Source organism: Lissotriton helveticus, chromosome 6, assembly GCF_964261635.1.
Source record: "Lissotriton helveticus chromosome 6, aLisHel1.1, whole genome shotgun sequence".
Classification (NCBI taxonomy): domain Eukaryota; kingdom Metazoa; phylum Chordata; class Amphibia; order Caudata; family Salamandridae; genus Lissotriton; species Lissotriton helveticus.
Genome location: NC_136067.1, coordinates 1,176,049,423 through 1,176,071,747, shown reverse-complemented (window position 1 = coordinate 1,176,071,747; position 22,325 = coordinate 1,176,049,423).

The window sequence follows — 22,325 nt, the reverse complement described above, 5'->3', positions numbered from 1 at the left end:
ATAAGTATATGTATGCATGCATTTATGTTTGTATTTATATAGATATACAGATGATATATGTTTATATATGTATGTATATATATATATTCACTGAAAAAACCATAGGTTATAGACCATATATAGTTAGGAATTAGCATTTACAAAACCTTGAAAATTCACTGAAAAAAACCATAGGTTATAGACCATATATAGTTAGGAATTAGCATTTACAAAACCTTGAAAATTCACTGAAAAAACCATAGGTTATAGACCATATATAGTTAGGAATTTGCATTTACAAAACCTTATTTTACTCACACAAAACCATTGAAATTCCATATATAGTTAGTTGCACTAACTATATATCGCGCACCCGCAATCCACTGCTGATGATGTCACATATTACATCATTCATGACATGGTCAGTGACATCACTGATGACATCACTGATGACATCTCAAATGACATCACTGATGACATCTCAAATGACATCACTGATGACATCTCATTTGACATTACTGATCACATCACTGATGATATCATTCATGTGATAATACGATGAACCTCTTCAGACTCTAATATAACCTTAGATACAATCAGTGTAAACAGACACTCACAGACTGTCACTCATCCATGGAGTTACTCACACACCTAGTCAGTCATGCAAAGAATCAATCACACCTCCATTTCCTCAACTATACAGTTATACAAACTTTACTTATTCAAACATATACTAACACATATTTACTCTCTTATACAATCCCTGATACAAGTTCACAATGATCCATACCGCCACTCACACATTCACTGGCTCTTATGCACAGTTATTTATATATGTCAACTCTCACATGTACTGTGTTTTACATATGTACTTACTTTGACATGTAGCACTGAGATATCCATTCACTCACCAATACACTCATGCACACAGTCAACCGCCCATACAGCTGTTTCCACATGCACTTTTGAAACCATACATCTAGTGAATCAACTGCTCACACATCTATGCACAGAGTCATACACCTCCCAGCCACCCACACACACACTCAGTCTCCCATACAAATACTTGGGCAACCAATCAATAACCCATATAGTTACTCATATAGCTACTTATCAACACATGCAACAGTTTACAGAACAACAGACATAATGATGCACAAATTAAGACAGTTTATTCACTAACTCATGCACTCAGTGAGACACATTTAATCACTCACTCATACAGTCAGTCATGCACCTACTAAATCCTTCATCCAGACACTTATACATCCACTCATTCTTCAATATGTAAGACATATTTTAACTTTACAGAAACATACAGTCACTGGATGTTGTCATCAGTGATGTCATCAGTGATGTCATTTGAGATGTCATCAGTGATGTCATCAGTGATGTCACTGACCATGTCATGAATGATGTAATATGTGACATCATCAGCAGTGGATTGCGGGTGCGCGATATATAGTTAGTGCAACTAACTATATATGGAATTTCAATGGTTTTGTGTGAGTAAAATAAGGTTTTGTAAATGCAAATTCCTAACTATATATGGTCTATAACCTATGGTTTTTTCAGTGAATATATATATATATATGTGTATATATATATATATATATGTATATATATATATATATATATATATATATATATATATATATATATATATATATAAATATACAAAGAACCTCCTCACGAAAAGCAAAAAGAAGAAGAGGCCACAGCAGGGGGAGACGGTGGAAGCTTCTTTATTGAAAGATTCACCGCATGTAGGGCGGATGCCTTTCGGCTTCTGCTGCCTTCTTCAGCGCCAATGGTGAAAACAGGATGAGGGCGCTTGTCTCAGATTTAAATACCTAGCCCCATCTTGGTAGGTGTCAACTAACTCCTTCCCCCACATAAAACAACAGTTCACTTTGGTGTAATCACTTCATGTAGGACGCCAGGTGCGTCGATACTACAAGTCCCAGAATGCTGTAGGTCCTTCTGGCGATACTGCGGGGGTGGTTAAAAACTATTTACGGGAAGTTGAGTGCCCAAATGTTCCAATATTGATGCCTCCTCTGCTCCCCAGACCGCATCAACCCTCGAGTCCCGGTGAATCAATTAGCAGGGGCAGTACTGGTAATCCAGGTAGCCCGGCGTTGAGTCTGGTGACTCCAACACTGCCTCTTCTCCTCACGAGCTATGGGGTGGGCCCCGGGCCTCCCAGTCACAACACACTCCACCGTAGCAGAAGCCAGCGTCACCGGGGCCAACTTGTAATGCGGGGACCTCTTAATGCGCGATTCTGGCATTCGCGCTGTCAAATATATATATATATATATATATATATATATATATATCAAATACGAAGAATCTCCCATGTATCAGGAAATGCACGACGACACACCAAGGGTTGCTGTGCTTCAAAAGTTTAATTCAGGCAGCAAAAACAACATATATATATATATAAAAAATATAAAAAATAATAACATTGAAAAAATAAGGATCGAGAGAAAGAAAAAATGTATATAGGGAAAAAGGGTAAAAATGTATGATTAAGCAATGTTATGAATACACTAGTTATCTTTTAACATGCTGTTGCTATTTAAAGATGATGGAAAACAGGAGCCAACAAAGTAATTTGAGTGTAGCATTCCAGCAATGGGTTGAGGGTCAACAACATTGAAGAGGGATAGGGCATTTAAATTGACACAATGCCCAACCCAGAGCGACCCAGTAGAAGGCACTTCGCCGAAACGCGTCGGTCTGTTTTGACAGATAGAGTGATGACTGTGAAAAAATGTGCCTTGACTACCAGAAATTACTCAATAAAATGAAGTAAAATGCCTGCCAGGTAGTCTTGCCATTTGTGAACTGTGTGCTGCTGGATCCGGTGTCCCAAAAGAGGACGCCAGAGGACGCCAAAGGGATATATATATTACCTAATGGCGGTCGCCAGTAGGTAGTTATAGTTAGGACCTTGTTTCTATTAAAAAAGCGTTTTTTCTTTTCCCAATAACTTTTGCGCCGGTTGACGAATCTTCGCGAAATTTTCAAAACCTATGGCCCGCTCCGGTCTGCTCCTATCTTGAAAGTTTCGGGGTGATTTAGCAAGCATGGGCCGAGAAAAAAGGGTGGTCTCAAAACATGTTTTCTCAATGGTAATTCCCATAGGAAACTTTAGACACGGCTACAGCTCGAACTGCTAAACGGAATTACACCACATTTTGCAAAAATGTAGCCCTTGTTTGTGAAAGAACTCTTTTTGTTAAATGGTGTAAATCCGCTGAGTAGTTCCTGAGAAATTAAAAAAAGAAAGGTTGAAAAATGCATTTCCCATAGGAAACTTTAGACACGGCTACAGCTGCTGAACGGATTTACACCAAATTTGGCAAAAATGTAGTGCTTGTTTCAGAAAGCATGCTTTTTTTAAATGGTGTAAATCTGTTCAGTAGTTGCTGAGAAAAGTTACGATATTTAGAGGCGCGGTGGATCCACGCACCCTCCCGATCACGAGCTTTATGCTAATTGGCTGTCAACACTCCAAACCAGTAAGTGTTGGCAGCCATCTTGTGCCTCGGTAACCGAGGCACAAGAAAACAGAAAAACAAACACAAAAAACAAGAAAAGGGGGCAGAGTAGAAACACCCTGACTCCCTAGGCCTGCTCAGGGCGTCCCACAAGGACCCCCTGGGCCCAAAAAAGCTTTTTTTTTTTTTTTTTTTTAAACAAATCGGGCGAATTTGCACTGGGTGCGCGAATCCGGCCGAAAAAATTAAAAAACAAAGCGCAGGCTCCCGCGATTCATTTAATTAAGCCCCCAGCTGGGCCAGGTCCTGGGGGCATGCAGAAATAAAAATGTGGGGGATGAGGGGGATTCCCCCCGGGGCTTGTTTTTTAAAGGTTTGAGGGGTCTTTGAGGCCCCCCAAGCCCCGGGGACCGCAACCCCAGGGCTTCTTTTAAAAAATAAATATACCTGGGTGGGGGGGGCTTGAGCCCCCCCACACACCCTGGGAACTTCCACCTCCCCGGGGCACTAGTATTTAAATGTGGGAGTCCGTAACGGACCCCTGAGCCCTGGGGATCACCACCTCCCCTGGGCTGTTTAGATGATGGGAGGGGGGCCGCACGGCCCCCCTCCTGGAGCCTGTGATGGCCCTGGGGACCACCAACCCCCAGGGCTGGCTCCTGCAGTGTCCCGTGGTGCCCACCCCCCGGGACACTGCAGTTTGCTATGGGCTCCCACCCTGTCATAGCAAACTGTGGTTTGGATTTTGGAAGAGAGAGCAGGAAAATCTTCCAAAATTCAAACCAGATTGCTTTGTCACAGGGGAAGCTGCATCTTAGCAGCTCCCCGTGGAAAAGCAATGTCGGCTCCTGCAGAAGGCGGGGAGCCGTCTGGGACTGTGGGGACATTGGGGCTCCCCCACGGTCCCCAATGAGAGGCCAGGCCCTGGAATATGGACTCCCCAGGGCCAGAAGTGGCCAGGGAGGGGGCCATGCAGCCCCCTCCCCAATAATAATTTTATGACTGAGTGAGGGAGCATAGAAAGGTAAGTGAGGGAGTATAGGTGAGTTAAAGGGAGTGAGCATTAGGGAAGGGGACTGAGAGAGTGAGGGGACGGAGGGAGTGAGGCTAAGAGAGAGGGAGTGAGGGAAGGAGAGTGAGGAAGTGAGAGGACAGAGGGAGTGAGAGAAGGAGTGAGTGAAGTGGAGTAAGGTGAGTGAGGGAAGGGGAATGAGTGAGGGAGCGAAGGAAGGGAATAGAGGGGAAGAGGACTGAAGCAGAGGTACTGAGAGAAGGTGAGTGGGGGGTGAAAGTAAAGGGAAGGGGAGTGAAGGATGGGGAATGAGGGGTAGTGAGGGAACCGGAGTAAGGGAACAGGGGTGAGGGAGGGTTAGAGAAGGGCAGTGAGCGTGAGTAAACAGAAGTGAAAGAGGGTGGATAAAAGTGAGTGAGGGTAAGACAAGGGGAGTGAGGGGACAGAGGGAGTGAAGGAAGGAGTGACAGAAAGGGACTGAGTGAGGGAGCAAAGAAAGGTAAGTGAGGGAGTGTGGGTAAGTTATAGGGAGTTAGCGTGACGGAAGAGGAGTGAGAGAGTGAGGGGACGGAGGGAGTGAGGCTAAGAGAGAGAGAGTGAGGGAAGGGGAGTGAGGAAGTGAGAGGACAGAGGGAGTGAGAGAAGGAGTGAGTGAAGTGGAGTATGGTGAGTGATGGAATGGGAATGAGTGAGGGAGCGAAGGAAGGGAAGAGAGGGGATGGCAAGTAAAGCAGGGGGACTGAAAGAAGTTGAGTGTGGGAGGGGAGTGAGGGAAAGGGGAGTAAACATGGGGAATGAGAATAAGTGAGGGAAGCAGAGTAAGGGAACGGGGTGAGGGAGGGTGAGAGAAGAGTAGTGAGGTTAAGGAAAAGAGTGATGAGAAACTAAATTTTGTTTGTCAAACTTACCTTATAAGTAATGTAAACTTAATTACATATTTTTAATAAATGTAATATCTGTGGAAGAGGAAAAAATAAGTTATAATTTTTATAATATATATTTCAAAATACAAGAGACAAGGCAGGAGATTAAAAGTCATAAAAGGGTACTAAGAGATAAAGTAGGAGTGAAGGACACAGAAAGGGAAAGAAAGGAACGGTGAAGGACAGAGAGAGGGAAAAAGAAATTTACACAGACACTCAGTGTGATCCTAGTACAAATGTTAATCATTTTATCTAAAAACATGTACCACAATTAATAATTTAAAAGATAGAGCACAGCCCATATAAATAGGCACTACATTACATTGCAGAAACCTGACTCATTTCCAAAATACATTTCCAATATGCACCATTAGTTTTTTTCTATCCTTACATAAAAACATGAGACACAATGCAAGAATAAAGAAGCCCAATATGCTTGTTAATCTTCCCCATATTGTATACAGCACTCTATCTATAGTAAATGAATTTTTACTCACCTTTAAAAATGCTTTTGAAGATTTAGAACAGTGGCAGTCACAAACCAGATTTTCTTATGCAGAATCTCTGAATAATGCTTCTTTCACTGCAGCCTCAGAATAATGGCACAGATTCCCTCTGATTTCAGACCCATTTTCATGTACATAACCAATGAAATTTCTTCCCACACAAATTCAAAACCAAACTAACATTTTAATTGGTTCTACATTTCAACACTTTGAAACTCACATAATACTCACCCATCCTCATACTGCTCTTTCTGCCTGTTACCATGGTAACACTCCACACATCACCTAACTGAGCACACAGGTGAAAAGTTCATGATACTATGTTGCAAATGAACCCAGCAAGGGTGTTTGACTTCTCAATATAGAAGCCTATCCTGTGCAATGTTTCTTTCAATGACTTGTTCTCAACCATTAGAATTACTTCTTTCAAAAAACAGAAGCATGCACCCTAATTTTCAGTGCAGAATTTTAAGAAACCACCAATCATTTCTTCTTTTTCAAGTGCACTGAATCTCAACCACTTTTTTTTTCATAACTCCTACTTTCAAACTGCCATTTCATTTCCACAACTCATCTGAATACAACCACATCTACCTTCAAGATGCCTAAAGTCTGGATTGTGGGTCATAGCTTTGTTCACTGGAGTGAAAGGTATGCAGCAAACAGAGGTATTCCCAACCTTGATTTACCAAATGTGGATATTATGTGGATTGGCCAGAGAGGAATGAGATGTCACCAATTGATACCATTGGTAAAATCCTTAATGCATCTACCACACCCTGACCTCATAATTGTGCACTGTGGTGGCAATGACCTGGGCACTTTGACTGGGGTAGGTCTGGAAATGCTTTTAAAGGACACCTTTGGACAATTGATGTCACTTTTTCCAAAAAGTGCCTTGGTATATTCTAATATATGCCAAAGGCAAAAATGGAACTGGTCCAACCAATTTTGTCCACAGATTGAGAAAGCAAGGAAACATGTGAATAAATCTGTTTCTGCTTTCCTCAGAGACTATGGTATGGGTTCTATATACCACAACAACTTGCATTACAACATGCAAGGCATCTATAGGAGAGATAGTGTACATTTTACAGATGAGGGGAATAGAGTCTTCCTCTTGAATTTTAGATTATGCATCGTTACCTACTTGTAGATATAAAAAACACCCACATAACACAACAGCTCTTTTCAGAGCTACCCTACACCTCTAAGCACTCTAAAAAAATTTATTACTCTAATTTTTTTCACTGTTCCCGTGGTGCGCTCAGGGTACGCGTACCTGTAAACGCCCATGTACGCGCACTCTGAGCTTACTCCGCGAAATTTACAAAAAAAAATAAAAACATGTTTTGCCCTTCGTGGTCCTTCTAGGCCCCCCTGAGAAAACCTAGGGGGTCAGGGGGTCTCTACCCTTCCCCCTGTCAACGTTTTCACCTTTTATTTTTCACCTCTCGAGACACAAAATGGCGGACTCTCCGGACTGTTTCGAATGCTGACAGACACCGAGAGCCAATCAGCTTTCCGCTCGCGCACTTCCGTGGCGCACCGGGTGCGCTTACCGGTACGTGTACCCAAAGCGCTCGGAGCGCGCATATAGATATATATGTGTTTTTTAAGTTAATTTTCATAAAAACCACTGGAGCTATTTTCACCAAATATAGAAAAGGCACTACTACGTACCAGTCCCTCCCATTTTGCCAAGTTTGGTGTAATTCCGTTCAGCGGTTCGGGCTGTAGCCGTGTCTAATCGTCCTATGGAAATTAACATGGGGAAAACACATTTTGGGACCCCCCTTTTTTCCTCTGCCCCCGCTTCAAGAATCCCCCCCGACACTTTCAGGGAAGGAGCGGAGCGTAACGGGCCATCTTCTTTGAGAAATTCACAAAGATTCGTCCACCGACGCCAAAGTTATTCCCAATCGAATGTTGCGGATTTCCTATGGAAACTAGGTCCTAACTGTAACTACCTACTGGCGACCGCCAGTAGGTTATATATATATATATATATATATATATATATATATGTATATATATTCAAAATAGGATTTCTTTTGTATTGTAAAAGAAGTCATCCGGCACTCGGACATGGAAATCTTTAATTTAGGCTTTTATTAATATTCTTAGAATACATCAAATGTATATATATATATATATATATATATATATATATATATATATATATATATATATATATATATATATATATATATACATACACATACATAATTATTTAAATAAAACATGGTTCTATCTAACTATAACTACCTACTGGCAACCACCAGTAGGCAATATAAATATATATGTGTATGTTTATATGTATTTATATATGTATATTTGTGTGTATGTATATAAATATATTCACTGAAAAACCATAGGTTTCACACATGTTATAGTTAGCTGGACATTTCACTCATACAAAACCATTGAAATTCCCCCGTTATAGTTAGTTCAGCTAACTAAAACTCGCGGACCCGCAATCCACTGCTGATGATGTCACATATTACATCACTCATGACATGGTCCGTGACATCACTCATGGCATCACTGATGACATCTCAAATGACATCACTGATGACATCATGCAGTGAATGTGTGTCTTTCTGAAAAATAAATATTTTTTATATATGTATATCTAAACGTCAATGGAAGAATACACTTTTAAATAAGTGTCTAAATGGATGGGTTTTTTGTAAAATTGATTGTATTGACTTATTAAGTGCATCTTAGTGAATACATGTATTAGCGAGTATTGTTTAAATATTTAAATATCTGTATCAGTGTCTCACTTTGTGTATAAATGGCTGCATGGGTTGTTGAGTAGCTACATGAGTGTGTATATGGGTTATTAGTTGTTTTTTTGAGTATCAGTATGAGTGTCTATATGGTTCGGTGGGGGATATTACTTAGCACATAGATGCATGAATGGCTGACTCACTGTTTGTATGTGTTTTGAAGACAGCATATGCGCAGGACTGTATGGGTGGATGAGTGTGTGTATGGGTGTGTTAGTGAGTGAATTACTGCCACAATAGTGTCTTTATGAGTAAGTACATATGTTTTAAACTAGTATATGTGAGTTTTGATGTATATAAGTGAGTTTATATGAGAGTAAGAGATTGGAAGAGTTCCTGTATAAATAAGTATGTGTTTCTATAAGTGATTGTTTAAGAGAGTAAATATGTGTACGTTTCTGTAGAAGTAAGTGTAGTGGTGTGTGTATAGCTGTATATGCATGTAAATGGACATTTGATACTTTAGTTGCATGTGTGAGTATTTGTGCGAGTAACTCTATGTATGAGTGTAGGTGTGTAATAGGATCTATAGGTGTATGAGTACATATGATGAGTGAGTACATGTATGAGCGACTATATAGAACTGATGGTGAATGAGTGGATGTGTATGTAGATTTTGGAATTACTGTATAGGTTGTTCTAACTGGTATTGGTATCTCCATTGTTTTAAAAATTATAGTTTCTATTTTTCAATGTGTGTATCAAAGGTAATATTAAGGTGAGAGGAGGTCTGCCAATCTTTCACAAGGATGATGTCATCAGTGATGTCATTTGAGATGTCATCAGTGATGTCACTGGCCATGTCATGAGTGATGTAATATGTGACCTCATCAGCAGTGGATTGCGGGTGTGCGAGTTATAGTTAGCTGAACTAACTATAACAGGGGAATTTCAATGGTTTTGTATGCGTAAAATGTCCAGCTAACTATAACATGTGTGAAACCTATGTTTTTTTCAGTGAATTTCTAAGGTTTTTTAAATGCTAATTCCTAACTTTTAACATGGCTGAAATCTAGTGGTTTTTTCAGTGAATTTCAAAGGTTTTTTAAATGCTAATTCTTAACTATAATGTGCCTTAAACCTATGTTTTTTCAGTGAATTTCATAAATGTATTAATTGTTATATTTATTTATTTTTATACTGATTTACAACATTTGTTATAATAATTATTTTTAGCTATTTTGTTTTTTGAATTACATTACATATTTTTAATGTAAAATAAAAAAAATTTAAATGTTTTTTTTATTTTATATTTTTTTCACAATATGAAAATTAATTTTTATATTTTTTTAGCATTTTTTTGTGGTAAACGTATGGTGCGCCTACCGTCCTTGCACACTGCTGTGCAACTGTAATCGTACATAAACTTTCGAGAAAATACTTAGCAATAAAAGAGAATACTCTAACTTCCAGAGTGAAAATGGGCTAAAAGTATTTATATTGAGTAGTGCTTTTAGTAATTTTCACTCGTGAAGGACAAGAGGATTATCTTCGCAACCACTTTTTTTTAACAAAATAATATAACTGTGTCTTCAAATATTAATGTGAATATTAATTTTTTCAATTTTTAAAAATGATTGTAAAATGTCGTAATGAAATGAAATGTACATTAAAAAAAAAGATGAAGTAGTGAGGGAGTGTTTGTCGTAGCACTTCTATTCTACTTTATCTGAAAGTAAAAAAAGCCCAAACATTTAAAAACAAATGATGGGGCAACACTTATATAATGTACACTTAAGAAATGAGTGCTTATGATAAAATAAAAAAATGTGGTCCAATGCGTGATACCAATGAATGAAATAAAATTTGCATTTCACCCATATGATGAATATAAAAGACCCAATAAAAATATTTCGAAAACTTGTGCATATTTTTAAATACCTTTACAGTCAATAAAGTTAAAAACACCCTACCACAACTAGGTATTGAAACGCATTGTAAAATAAAGTGCGTCACAAAATGGGCTGCATACATGGTGAGTGTATCGTAACGTCACATAGGAAAAAAAAGGCAATCAAAATTAGCATCAAGACGGTAGATGTAAGCACACAACAGCCAATGAAATGTTTTTTAAAATCTGCGCAGGGAAAGGGATTTGTCGCTAATACGTCTTCTTACATTGCTTCACAACCAATCAAAAAGAGGTGTTGAAAGTTTCTGTTTTTAACATACGAGCCAATCAGATAACCTTGCAAGTACACGCAGCGAGAGGCAATTATTAAAGATGACTTGCTTTCGCAAGACCCCGAAAGGCTTCTTCCAGAATAAGTACGCACTTCACTGCCAGACCCCATTTAATGACTACCAAAGCTCTCAAGCCTAAACACGTCACAAATCATCTCTCATCACTTTCTCTTCTTTTTTAGTACATTGTGTGAGGCAGACTGCGAGACACTATGCCTAGAGCCCTCGAAGGCCCTGGAGAATGCCACGCCCCAGGGCCAGCTTCTGCAGTGTCCCGGAGGCACGCGGCCCCCCCTCCCAACATTTAAAAGCCCCAGGGGGGTGGTGGTAAATTGATTGAGGCTGAATACGTTAGTACAACCCACTATGCTTACGCTACCAAGAAAACACAACAACACTACATGGCCCAGATTTCCATTGTACTGATTTCTTAGTTCCAGGTCTAGTTGTCAGATCGGCACACACACTTCCTCATGGCTGGTATACACTCACATCACACCCATCCAGCACATACGTCACTACACACGTGACCCTACCTATAAAAAAGACGGGGCGCTCGTGCTGTACACCATTTTAGAGTTGCTCCCATCGCAAGCGCTGTGATGGCCCGTCCTGGTGGTTCGCACGCTTCATGTAGGCCCAAACTACCGAACAAGGGGGCCCACTACCACATGCGTGACCTCTTTGGTCACTGAGTTAGTGGTACCCGAAGCACTGAGAGGGTGAAGAACCTGTGATGATGATGGGAGCATGAGTATGTCGTTAGCCATACAGATTTCAAGACTCAGCACCATATATGAGACTTCTTTGTGGCAGATCGCGACTACATGATGCAAAAGGTGTCCTGTCCATGAAAAGGTGAGCAGTGAGGCTTGGGTACGCAACGGAGGGAGTCGAAGGGCAGTAGCAGACTGAATACAAAAAAGCGACGCAGCTATTTAGAAAAACGCAGTCCTATATAGTGTATGAAATTACATGTATATATTTTTTTTCTAATAGCAGGAACATTTTTATAATCGCTCAAACATCCGGAATATAAACTATACAAATACTTATTTTAAATGTGAGAAGGAACGTATGTGAAAGGGCGATGTTATCCAACTCCACATTAAGATAGTAACAATTACCAATCATAACATCTTTCTTTTACTATCTTTTAGATGTAGAGCTTCAGGGTGCATTATGTCCCAGCACGTGGTGAAAAACACACTGGTGACAAAGTTGAGCTGCGAATGTTTTTTACAGTCACTCTGTCAGGTTCAGGTTTTTAATGTCTTTATTTCGATGATAAAATCATAAAAGACAATTTTGACAAAACATTCAAAAACAGTTTTCAAAATCTCCACATTATACGTAATCTTATTAAAAGAATAATGTCAGTATGTTATCAAATATACAGTAGGCCTAAAATCCACAATTAAAAAGTTATTAAACCAATGTTGAAAAGAAACAAGACATTAAATATGACTAATCATAAAGGTGCAAAATAAAACACTTTGTACATTGCACTTTGTGCTCATGAGGCAGATAAATTCCTTCTAGCTCTGATTGCCCATGCCCAACCTAGATACTTGGCCAAACATATCACGGTAAAATCAGAGGTGTTTGTTTTTAGTGCCCGTATTGCGTCCGAGGATTTTTTACAAATCAGGCGTTTGAAGATGGGTTTTAACCATTTTGAACGGGGTTCTCTGTATTGAGGGCAGGCGAACAAAAAGTGGCCCTCAGTTTCCTTACATCCGGGGCAATGACTGCAAAAATTAGTGGAGTTATTGCCCCAAGATGAGGTAAAGGAATTAAGGGGTAGTGAGCCCACCCGAAATTGATGGTACAGTTTTTTATCCATTGGCCTGGAGATAAGGTCCCAGTATGTCTCACGGGCTGGATCCAATTTAAAGCTTAAAAAGCGCCCCGTCAGGTCTTCAGAACTAGAGGCGTGTGCCAAAGAAAGGCGAGTTGAGGCCCAAAATAAACCCTTAAATTCCTTTTTCGAGGGGAAGTTGTTAGTGCCTGGCGAGACCCACAGGTGGCTCAAGCCCATATCACACAGGCTCTTTTTCACCGAGCGAAGCCATGGAATTCGCTCCGAACCCCCCAAAGCCTTCACCTCGGTTAGCTCCTTTGCAAAAAGTGCCAAATCCTCCGAAGTCCATAAGCGCCTCCAAGTGGACACTACTCTGTATCTTGCCATGTCAGTTATTGGAAGGCAACCCATGTCGTGGCAAAGTGGGATCTGTGGGGTTGATTGGGGCAGCCCCACCAGGTTACGAAGAAACCTACACTGGATTCTATACAAACTCGAAAGGTCCATGAAGCCCCATAACTCTGCCCCATAGAGTGTCGCAGCATTAATTTTAACATCATAAATTTGTAGGGCGGGGACAACCCTTTTGGTGATGGATTTCTTTTGCTCACGCAAGAGACAGCCAGTCAGTTGGGCGAGTTTTAACTGTTGGGTCTCTATTTGTGGTTTCCAGGAAAGTCTGCAATCCAGAGTGACCCCCAGGTACGTCATCGTGTCAACTTGTTCCAGGTTGACCCTGTTTAGTTGTACACTACTACGTATTGGTTTTTTCCTGGAGAAAACGATAAACTTAGTTTTCTCCACATTTATCTGGAGGTCATTTTGATTGCAATATTCCTCAAAGTGATTTAAAGCCAACTGTAAACCTCCCCTGGTCTTTGATAGGAGGAGGGTGTCGTCGGCAAAAATCAACATTGGGAATTTAGTCCCCGCCAGGGACGGTGCATCAGTGTTGGTAGACCCGAAGAATTTCACTACCTGGTCTATAAAGAGTAAGAAGAGGGTGGGTGCGAGAACGCACCCCTGGCGGACTCCTCGTGAAACCGGAAATGAGTCCGTAAATTGCCCTTGTGCCCCCCATCTTACCCTAGCAAAGTTGTCTTCATGTAATCTAATGATCATCTCAACCAATTCCCCCGGCATACCTAAGTCCCTTAGTACCTGCCATAATTTTCCCCTCTGCACCAAATCAAAAGCTGATTTCAAATCTATGAAAGCAGCAAAGATGGTGCCACCGCCAAGTATGACGAACTTCCAAAAGATCATGCAGAACCTCAGGACCTGGTCAATGGTACTTGTACCAGATCTAAAGCCCGCCTGTAATGGGGACAGTATTCCTTCGAGTTCCATCCACCCATGAACCCTCGCCAGGATCATACGAGCAAAAACTTTCTGGAAGCAGTCAATTAGGCTAATCGGGCGGTAGTTCCCTGGGTTTGATCTATCTCCCTTTTTATGTATAGGGAGAATCTCCGCCCCCTTCCATGTCTTGGGGATACGGGCACCTCTCGCTATGGTGTTAGCTATGCTTGTTAAATAAGGTACCCAAAGATCTATGTTTGCTTTAAATAGGTCTGCTGGGATTTGGTCCAACCCTGGAGCTTTCCCCCTCTTTGTTAAGCCTAGTGCGAGCTCCGTTTCCGCTTCTGTAAAAGACATAGTCACATTGCCAGGGGGTATTACAGGTAGCAGGTTCGATGTGGACAAGGGGTCAACAACTACTGAGCAAAATTGGGAGGAGTAATGATTTATCCAGGCTTCCGGGGATACATGGTTAGACGGAGTACGGAACTCACCATCCTTTCCACATTTAACAATATCCCAGAATTTAGTCTGGTTATTAGATTTACTGGCGTCCAAAAGGTCTGCCCAAAAATCATCTTCCCATTCCCTCTTCGCCTCCCATTGAACTCTTTTATACCTTTGCCTGGCCACTTTTACTGCACTCTGGTCTCTGGATTTAACTTTCTCTATTAGATAACTATGGGCCTCTCTACACTCTCTGTTATACCATTTTGCTCTTGGAGCATTCAAGTGCCCGGTGTTGGACTTACATGGTTTTGAGAGAATAATTTTAAGCTCAGAGAAACATTTATCATGTATGCCCATGATCATATCTAATTCGCCCTGGCCCCTCTCAACAACAACAGTCCTCATATTATGTAAAGCATTCATCACCACGTTTTCAATATTGGCCTGTATCGTTACATCATTTGATATGATTGACCATTCCAGTCTCCTCCGGTCATTTGCTATGGTTACAACCCCTTGCCCCCTTGGATCTGGTTCCGCTAATCTTGTCAAGTCATACATTTTAAATTTCAGGGATAGTGGGTTGTGATCACTTTCCGGACGCATTACAATTTCCATATCAACGATAAGGCTCCAATATTCCATTTTTATGAAGATGTAGTCGATACGACTCTTCCTCACACCATTGTCAAAAGTGGGGTTGGCTCCAATGTCTGATTTGGTGTGACCGTTCACGGCCCTTAGTCCCCAAGTGAGACAGAAGGCGGTCCAATTCAGAGCAGCCTCCGTTGCTTTAACTAGTATTTTGTTGGAAAGTTCGGGGATTTTCCATGTCGCATCTTCTTCGAACCCCCAATTATCCTCCGGCAGGTACAGTGGCTCAATTGTACAATTAATGTCACCTGCTAACATAATGAATGTGCCTTTATTCCAGCCCGTTAATAGTGTGTCTAGGGCGCCTATCAGCTTGGGGCATCGTCCGCCAGGGAGGCCTCTAGAGTATATATTGATAACAAGCATATCCTGCCCCCCTGTTTTACTCAACCTTATAGCCAATATATCGGGGTTATCCACATACAGTTCGGAAACTGAAAAACACCAGGCCTGTTTTACCCATATAGTCAGTCCCCCTGACGCCCGCCCTTTTGTACCTTTTATTGCTGGTTTGAAGAAGTTTGTAAATCCAGCCATGTAAAACGGAGCTGTAGCCCATGTTTCCTGCAGAAGCACAACCTCATATTTGCCTATGAACTCCAACCAGTCCTCAGAAACCAAGCAAGTCTTGGCTCCGGCAACGTTCGAAGACACCATGTGTGAGATTAATGAATCTATTTCTGCAAGGTTGTTGCTGACAGTGGGGGGGGGGAAAGGGACTCGGTAGGCAGACATTTGTTGGTCTGGTTTCTTCTATATTAGAAATGGCGGCATCTTCCCCAACAAGCTCCCCCTGTATTCTAATTTTGTTACGGAACTGGGACTGTTGCTCCTTTACTGATTCCGAGGTAGGGGTGAATGGGATGTGCACTCCTGCCCCCTTCGCTATAGCTGGATTTGATGACTGGGACGGTGCACATAGTCAGTCAACCCATTCTAGGTCTGACAGTGCCTCAAAATGGTTAAAGAGAGGAGGGTGGTGTGGGGGGTAGTGAGTTATGGGCTCTCGGGGCCTCCCCACTTTGAATTTCCAGTAATTGGGGCCCCTTAAATTATTTGAGTACGTGTGGGGGTAGAAGTAACCCAGGTGTAAGGTCTGGACATCACCCAGACGAGCAAATCTAGCTTTCCTTTGGATTCTATCCACCACCCAGGGGTCTCTGAATGAGATTAAAATACAGTCCCCTTCCAGATCTTTTTCGCCCTTACCTACCCATTCCACTCTCCTTACATAGAGGATTTCGGTGGGGGATGACGGGGGGAGTGGGCGATGTTTATTTAGCCAGAATATGACCTTGTTCCGCAGATCCCCTTGTGATTCTTTAATACCCTCTCTTAAGGGGGCCACTCCTGTTAGGACGATGGTATATTGTGACGCTTCAGGTGGTAGGTTGACTCTGGGAGGGTATCGTGTATTTCTATTATGTGTCCTCTGGTTCCTGTCTGGATGAGGGGTTTTCCTCTCCCTACCCATTATAGATGTCTGTGTTGGGGTGTTATTTAGTTGATTTGGTGCACCATTCGCTGGGTGTTTTTTCCCCTGTGCGTTATTGGCTGCCAATGTGTGTTTAGCCTTTGGTGTTTCTTTAGTAGGGGCTCTGCTGACAGTAGTCGATGTGGCAGCTGTTGTTTTTGCCCCTGTTAGTGGTTTCTTATTAATATTGGTAGTTGATGTCCCTGCGGGGATAGTTGTGGTCGTCCCCCCTTTTTGGTTAGCACCCCCTGTGGAATTAGGGCCCCTTGTCTTAATACTAGTAGATGTTAAATTTTGCAAGAGGTCCATATTTATGTTGACCGCTGCTTCTAGGACATCTATTTTAGCGGACATTATCCTGGTGTTTTCTAAGACCGGAAGCAATAAGGTTTTAAACATTGCTTCCATCTTTGCCAACAAGACATCGTCGCTACTAAAACATGTTGGGCAAGGGTTAGAAGACCCAGAGTGGGCCAATGATGGACAGTACACTATTGGGGGTTCTTGGATGGTCTGGGAGTGGGAGGAACTATTGACATGATCTATTTTAGGTTGTTTTTGTACCTTATCTCCCTGTGGGCTTGAAACATATTTTCTTTTCCGTGAAACATGGTTAATAATTGCTGGTGACAAAACGGGCGTACTGGGTGAGGTAGGAACATTTGTTTGTGGGGTTCCAGACAAGCTACACTCGTCGTCCTCAATGTTTTGGCTATCAGCTTCTAAGCTGGTCAGGTTATTATCGGATTTCAGTTCCATATTTTCGTTAGTCGTGGGTGTTGTGGCTCCGTCCCCATCTACATGGACTATCACTTCAGACTCTGAGGTAGAAATACAGTTAAATGCTGCATTCGTTAAAGGGCTTTTAACACAGGCCAGGGCACCTATTGAGGAGCGTTTCCCAGTGACTAAGTCCAGGGACAATCTGTGCTCAACCAGTTCAATTTCTTTCTCTAATATTCCTGTGGCTCTGGTGATAAAGGCATCAAGGGGGTCTGAGACAACACCCTGTGAGGTTTGAATATGCACCAGACGCTGTTTACCAGATCTTAGGGCCATATTTAGGAGCTGATGTCAGAGCCTCAAGATGTTACTGAGTGTGGTATGATGTATAACAAGATAACAAAATGTGAAATGAACCAGGACTCTAGGCCCAACCCAACCTCGTCCGACCCCGGACGGCCACAGACGGTCCCGCCCTTGTCCCGGGCTTCTCCCGGCGCCCTCCCGTGCAGCGGGGGTATTACTTCTCTTTTATGGCTATGGGATTGGTGGATGAGGGGGTGGAACCGGCAGGGAGAGCAGCCCAGGTGGTGACGGGCGCACGGGGACTCCTGGTCCTTGGAGTCCGCCGCTGCAAGCTCGCAGCCCTGCCGGTCAGTGCAGACGCCAAACCCCTTGCAGAGATGTAGTGTGGCAGCTGCTGCTAACCGCGCAGCGGGACCCGCGAAGCGGGTCCGGCAAGTTGTGGCGGCTACAGCAGGCAGCAGGCTCCCTGACGGTGCAAAGGTGAGGTTTCTGTCCGCCGGTCCGTTTGGTGTGGCTTGAGTCCAATTGCCAGAAAGAATCCGCTTACAGATTGCTTGGACGCCGCTTTAGTGAAGGCAGGTGGGGGTGGGGCCGGCAGGGAGAGCAGCCCAGGTGGTGACGGGCGCGCGGGGACTCCTGGTCCTTGGAGTCCGCCGCTGCAAGCTCGCAGCCCTGCCGGTCAGTGCAGACGCCAAACCCCTTGCAGAGATGTAGTGTGGCAGCCGCTGCTAACCGCGCAGCGGGACCCGCGAAGCGGGTCCGGCGAGTTGTGGCGGCTACAGCAGGCAGCAGGCTCCCTGACGGTGCAAAGGTGAGGTTTCTGTCCGCCGGTCCGTTTGGTGTGGCTTGAGTCCAATTGCCGGAAAGAATCACTCTGTCACTTCTTCTCTCCTTTGATAAAAAAATTATGCACAATGTTAACTTCCTTTTTATATTGCAGGTTGTGTTTCACAAATTGGCGTCCACCGCCAACACCTCTAAAACTCAATGTTCGAGGATTCTGCGATTATGCGTGGCCATCGTAACAACTTCTAAGAAAGCTGCTTTGACACGTAGTGCACCCTCTTTGAATCACGCCAATGGCACAAGGTGAGCAAAGAAGCTTATTTCCGAAACAACGACAAGTCATCAGTGAAAGGAGAAAGTGGGACTATACTATTACTAACTCTTTATACTATATTTCAGATCACTATAGTAGAGGGTGCACTATGAACCAGCACATGCTTGGACACACAACAGAGGTAAAAGGTGAGCTACGAGTATTTTCTCTAGTATTTACTGCTCCATCTATAACGTTCTCTCTCCCACGTTTTAATGTCGTTTTTTCTCTCTTTCTCACTTTCTCTCACATCGTTCCTTTTTCTCTTTTAAAGTTATGGGCACTGCTGTCCACTCTGCCGTGCACAACATTAGCTAAGTACAAGTAGTGAACTCTGTTGGCCACAGTGAAGCCTGCTTCGACACTAAGTGCATCCGCTTTGAATCACGCTAATGTCACTAGGTGAGCAAAGAAGCTTGTTTCCGAAACAATAACAAGTTATCTGTGAAAGGAGAGAGTGGGTAGTGTCCAGCACATTCACTGTGTAGAAATATACAATTACCTCCGAGCAGTGAGAATAGATAGGTTACAACAGTCTGACGAACAGATCTACAAGCTTCTTGCGCCACTTTTGTGTCACTTTTGGGAAAAGTAGCGCAAGGACCTTGTAAATCTGCCTCTGACTTCTCAAGAAAAACACTCACCTCCAGACTCTGCGAGTCAATGAGGTGCAACAGTCTAGTTACGCAGGGGCAGGACTACAAGAAAGTGCAGCAGCGTGGCACCGTAAGCCCTTTGGCTGCACCACACTGCAGCACTTTCAGAGCGTAGGAAGGCGACATATTTACAAGAATATGTCGCATTTCTGTGCTCTCTCCTCTGCTGGCACACAAACAGCTGCCATGCACCGGAGCAGGCCCCCTTGCACCATGCGCCAAGGGGAGATTGTTTTTTGCAGGAAGGGGCACCTTCCTGCACAAAAAAAATCATTAAAGGCTTTTTCATCTTTCAATGCGTGCATAGAATGTAGCATGCATTAAAAAAGGAAAAAAAGAGGAGAAAGGAAAACATTTGTCCTCGTTGCGCCTTGCTACGCCACCTCTAGGGTGGTGTAGCATTCAGACGCATCTCCAGATTTACGATTTCTCGTAAATCTGGAGATGTGTCTTCTTCCATGGGTGTTGCGTGGGAACACCCACAGCAACATCCATGAAACGCCCCTTCACCGCAAAGTACTACGTGTTAAGGGGCCATATTTACAAGGAGAGGAAAAGTCACGCAGGGTGCCTTTTCCTCTCCTTGTAAATATAGAGGAGTCCCCTGCGCCACCAGTACGTCACAAAAAGTGACGTACTGGTGGCGCAGGAGGCTTATAAATCTGCCCTGCAATATTTAGAACTCACCGCTATGCAGTGGGAGTGTATGTGATATACTACTTTGGAAAAAAAACAGCGCACAGACACCTCCCTACAGTGGAAGTTGAAAAAAGACATTATCCTGAGTATGCAAATAAATAAAGCGAAAATATATGTGTGCAGTTGTATGTACTATGCTATTACTAACTGTATATACTATCTTTCAGATCACTAGAGGGTGCACTATCAACGAGCACGTGCTTGGACACACAACAGAGGCAAAAGTTGAGCTACGAGCATTTTCTCCAGTATTAACAACTCCATCTATAACTTTCTCTCACGTTTTAATGTTGTTTTTTCTCTCTTTCTCTTTCTCACTCTCTCTCACATCGTTTCTCTTTCTCTTTTAAAGTTATGGATGCTGCTGTCCACTCCGCCTGTAGAACGTTAGGTGACTTCAAGTTGTGAACTCTGTTGGCCACAGTGTTTACAGAAGGTGAGCAGAGCGGCCTAGATATACAATACCTCCGATTAAATACATTAGAAATAAAAGAGCTTATTTATAAGCCCCTTGCGCCACTTTTGCTTCACTTTCAACATGAAAAAAGTAACACAAAAGTGGCGCAAGACTCTTGTAAATAAGTCCTAATGAATATTCTCCTGCATAATGACTTGATCTCTCACCTAATTCTGTCTCATGTCTGAATCATTTTAAAGACCTGTTGATCTGTAATTTAAATCTGACGCAGTAGGCACTTCCATACAGACACCGCTTGAATGCGGACCTATAAGACAAGTGAAATGTATCAGGCACACTGCAGACATAAAAATAAGAAAATATCATTACCTTGACTTGTAATGTTCGACCTCATTTAGTCACATCGATCTAATTTTAAACACTCATTTTCTTTTTTGTTTTGCAGATTACCTACAGTACTTCTATTGGAATACACATCACATTTTGTTTATTATATTGTTTTATTAAAGTTATGTTTCTAGTTCTTTATTGTATTGTTATCTTTAAGTTACGTTTCCAGTTATTTATTATTGTTTTAATAAAAGTTAATTTAAAAAGTATATACGTCTTTTTTTGGGGGGCGGTAGCAATCCCCAATAGAAATTATATTTATAATTTGAAGTATAATTCTGAGACTATTTACCAGATCTGTACCAGAGTCTATAGCTACAACTAACGCTTCCAATTAGAAAAGTTTTAAAACTCCACAACAGTAACTTTTTTCAATTACAAACATAGTGTGGTGAACTTCTAACCTCTGTGCTCACGTAAGTGTTCCATGAACTGTTGCTATGGTAACAGGCAGAAAGCCGTTTGGGGGTAGAGTTGAAATGTACTGGCTGTACAAAAAACTTTATATTTACCCTGGATCCTCTACAAGACAGAAAGGAAAGCAAAGTAAAACAAAACACTGTACCAGATTTACAACCCCCTCGCCCCACTTTCGCGATCAAGGCCCCGCCCCCTACAAAATTAAAAGTGTGTGGGCCTCAATGAAGCCTCTCAAATCCCAGGAACAATCACCCCCCAGAGATTTCTGTATTGTGTGACGGGGGCTATGTGGCCCTCCGCCTGGTGCCCTCGAGAGCCCTGGAGACTGCCACACCCAGAGCCGGATCCTCCAGTGTCCCGGGGTGCTTACCCCCAGGATACTGCTGTTTCCTATGAGAAGACGGAAGTCTTCCGGTTCCCGCCCTCCCATAGCAAACTTGGGGTCATACTATCAAGAAAGGGCGATACATTATCGCCGCTTTTATCGGCAAGAAACTGCTGCTAAAGTGGCGACAATGGGCTTGATAATATGCCCTTGTGAATTCCCATACAAGCCGAGGTTCTGGTGTTCTGGCAGTTTCCTGCCGCTAAAGCGGCGATAACGGACTTGATACTATGCCCTTGTGAATTCCCATAGAAGCCCAGGTACTGGTGTTCAGGCATTTTCCTGCCGATAAAAGCGGCGATAATGTATCTCCCTTTCTTGAAAATATGGCCCTTAGTTTGCATTTTGAAAGACAGAGCAGTGAAATCTGTTCTTACTTTCAAAATCCAAACAAGATTGCATTTCCACATACAAGTTAGCATCTCCCCATGTGTAAAAGCAATGCCGGCTCCTGAAGAACGCGTAAAGCCAGCCAGACCGTGGGGGCATAGTGGCTCCCCTCACGGTCCCCAACATTTTTTTATAAGACCCGGGGGATACGATCCCCAGGAATATTAGAAAGTTCTGATAGGGGCTATTTTTTAACGCAAAAAGTAAAAGTTGCGCACCCAGCTCAGTGCGGCCCCCTGTTTTG